The following is a 3,336-nucleotide window of genomic DNA, read 5'->3' as shown; positions in this document are numbered from 1 at the left end:
CTAGAGTTGGATTGTTTGTACCGTACTTGTAACCTTGAAAGTTTCATATAAAATGGAGCTGCTCTATTGGCACATAAATAATGAATTTTCAGAGTTCAAAAGCATAGTAGTGTATACATGCATTTTTTGACAATATATGCCATTTTACTTTGATCTATGTCCCTGCGTTGTAAATATGTAACTATGGCTACATAGAACAGCTGTAACCGTGAATATTTTGTTATGATTGGGCTACACATGTTCGAGAAATAATATTCGTAGGTTTGTAGTTAAGCCTTGTTTCTTTGCTTTTTCTTTAAATATACGTCAAAGTGAACGGTTATATTGTTAATGGGCGTTAAATATAATACTGTGTTCATTAATAAATGCGAAGGAAATCGCATGAACCAGGTTGATAAGAAGTTTCTATTTTGTTGTGATTATAAACAATGTCACCTTAATAACGGATTTAAAATAAGCGTTGAATGAAGCGTAAGAAAACACCTAAAAACACAAAAGTCTTTTCAACAAAAAGTTGGGTCACGTGCAGACCTATTCTTGATACTTAAACACTAGAGCTATACATTTTGCAATAAATATGTATACTTCACTCTTAACAATACTAACGTATATGTATTTCAAAATATCCATATGTGATTGTGTGCACAGATGTAAAATAACTTGGTATTTCCTTCAATTTAATTTGTTATTCAATTTTAGAACTAACCGACTTTATAATCTTCAACTTAGCATCCTATATCTTTTTTTTTCATTTACACTTTAATAAAATATAAAGTACTTTATTGACTTTATTGTACTCATCGCCCTTTTTAAATGCTTCAACTCACGACGTTACCTGTTAATCGGCGTAGACAATAGACATTCAACAACGCATACTTAAAACCGAGCTTGTATGTACTTTATTAGTACAAAACAACTATCCAGATGCGTGGGCATTTTTCTATAAAACCGTTAAGCAAAGTCGTTTTAAAGCCATGATTCAGAACCACCCAACAAACTTAAATATTGCGAACATTTTTCCAATCTTAACATAACTTCTCAAATATGTTTTCAAGTTAAATGCGAACTGTACTATAATGTGACATAGTCTGGTGTTTAACTTCTACTTCTTTTAACGTTTCTTATCAGAACCTGTACACGCGATTTATTTTTTCGTTTTCAATACAATTTCAATACGAGATTTATCACTGACATTGATTAATACCATTCATATCGCGTTGATACATATACAATATTTGCAAAGTCTTTGGGTTATGTGATCGTAAAATCCAAGAGTTCTTTACTGCATTGTTGCGTTATATAGCGGACAAGCCCAATAAAAAAACATCGGCTGGAGTTTGATATGTATACTAGACTATAGTATAGTCTGAGATCTTGCACTTAAAGGTAGCAATTGAGCTCTTAATCGCGATACACCTACTCATAAAAGTTGATGTAAAACATTAATTTTAAATACTTCTCTATACAAAAAGTATTAAATTTTGATTCATTTTTATTGATTATGTTTTATATTCTTTATTTTTTTAAACAAATATTCATTCTTTCATACTCTAAATAAAAAACAAATACTGATTGCGAATAATAATGATTCAATACACAGTTTATTGAGCTTCTTAAGTTTATGGCCATGACTACACACACGAAAAACAACTTGTCGTTATTTATTTAATTTTAAGATAACCCGCACCCGTCAAACAACTTCAAAATAAGAACGCAAACGACTATCAAGATATCAATTTCTGTTTAAAGATTGCATTTATGTCGTTACTTTGTCTACAATAAATATAGTAAAATTTCAGATAAATCAACGGTGATCAAATTTGTCATAAAGAAAAGGTATTTTATCAAAGGAAAATGACAAATTGCCGGAAGTAACACTTTTACACAGGAAACAATTATTAGAATAGAATCGCAAAAAAATTGATCTGGTTCGTCGTATTGCACCGATCGATTTCAAAAATGGTGGTGATAATTTAGACCTGACTTTTGGCAAAGATTAATTTGAAAAAAAAACATAGATGCGACTGCATATGTAAATTGGTCTCATATAATCATATTTCCAAACAGGAAAGAAAAATGAGAGAAAATGCTGAATGTACTGACTATTATACTTTTCGATGGACTGATGTTCACCAACGAAACAGTACCTTTACTTTATGAGTCGGTGTCACATCGCTGAAAAGCGTCTAATTATTTGTGTGGCTCAATTTTACGTTTTTTTTATACAAAAACCAATCGGCTTTACACTTAAAATCTTAAACAAGTAAATGACACGAAATACGTTAAATACTTAAATATCGTTAACCATTCACCAAATAACTCTTTTTGATGCACTGAGCCGCAACAAAGCCCAAAGAGGTTTTTCTAGATCATTTCGCATCACTTTATGGTCGACTCGGTTCGAAAAGGATTTGAATTCACTTAACGCAACCACTCTCTTAGGGATCAGAGTATTGTTGTTTGTTTTAAATTGACTTAATATATTAAAGTCACTATCACGCTCACCAATACATACGGCAACTGTATTATGCTATATCAAAACATTCGACAACAAGTAGTACCATACGATGGTTAATTACAATAGGAAGACCCTAAAATCAAGTAACATTGATGTAAAAACGTTATATTACAAGCATTCGGCAAGTTTTAAGCATCTAAATATCTAAATATCGTTCCACGATGTAATCTACTTTCGCTTTCGAGTCAGGATCGGATTCATTCGGGTTGCGTTCATTTGCATAGTTAATACAAGCCATTTTCGCATTCGCTAAGTTCCAGTTACCCAGAATTCATTTTGATTTCACAGAATGATTATTTATGAGAGCTACGTCATGCTTCCGACGCTTACCGTATCCAATCTCGTGTTCGCCCGTAACGATATATTCGATATTTTTGAGCGTGATTGTTACTTTAAGACTGTAAATCCATAGTTCGTTTCCCCCAAAAACTAAATGTTGCATCATGGGGAACCATCATCTGAATACCGACAGAGGACGGAAGAACATAACGTGTTCATCTATTTATAGTGTTAACTAAATTAATACCGTCTAGTTTGTTGCGGGGGTATAATAACCAAACATGACGGGTGTTTAATTTTCAATGAATATCAACATAACTAACTTGCTTGAATGGGCGATGGGGTCAGATATTCTCAACATTTCCGACGAAACATATAAGTATGTTAAAAAATGGTTATCGTGCACTCCAACGCAATCCAAACATTATTCATTTTAATCCTTCTTTAATAAGTTTCATTAACATGTTGAACGATCCGGTTTAAAATACAAGTCTCGTTTGACTAACATTAAGTCACATACTAGTATTAAGTATGATAGA

General features: G+C 32.2%; 1 protein-coding gene across 1 annotated transcript in view; it reads left to right on the top strand.

The window, feature by feature from the left end:
- Window positions 1–3,336, top strand: part of LOC127855047 (uncharacterized) — a gene marked incomplete in the record, with an annotated part of 514,210 nt that overhangs the window by 281,696 nt on the left and 229,178 nt on the right.

This window comes from Dreissena polymorpha, chromosome 13, assembly GCF_020536995.1.
Source record: "Dreissena polymorpha isolate Duluth1 chromosome 13, UMN_Dpol_1.0, whole genome shotgun sequence".
In the NCBI taxonomy this organism is placed as follows: Eukaryota; Metazoa; Mollusca; class Bivalvia; order Myida; family Dreissenidae; genus Dreissena; species Dreissena polymorpha.
Note: the sequence above shows the minus strand (reverse complement) of the source record. Positions and strands in the feature narration are given on the sequence as shown.